Raw genomic sequence first — 242 nt, 5'->3', positions numbered from 1 at the left:
TATCATTTTTTACCACAGTAATTCCTCCCTTCTTTGGGACAACATGCACAGGAGACACCCATTTGCTATCCGAAATAGGATATATTACTCCTGCATCTAAGAGTTTCGGAATCTCTTTCTTAACAACATTTTTTAAGTTGGGATTGAACCTTCTTTGATGTTCTATAGAAGTCATAGATTCATCCTCTAGATGTATCCTATGCATGCATAAAGAAGGTGATATCCCTTTAATATCATCTAGT

This window comes from Brassica oleracea, chromosome C2 (genome assembly GCF_000695525.1).
Source record: "Brassica oleracea var. oleracea cultivar TO1000 chromosome C2, BOL, whole genome shotgun sequence".
Lineage (NCBI taxonomy): Eukaryota > Viridiplantae > Streptophyta > Magnoliopsida > Brassicales > Brassicaceae > Brassica > Brassica oleracea.
This window is presented reverse-complemented; position numbering follows the sequence as displayed.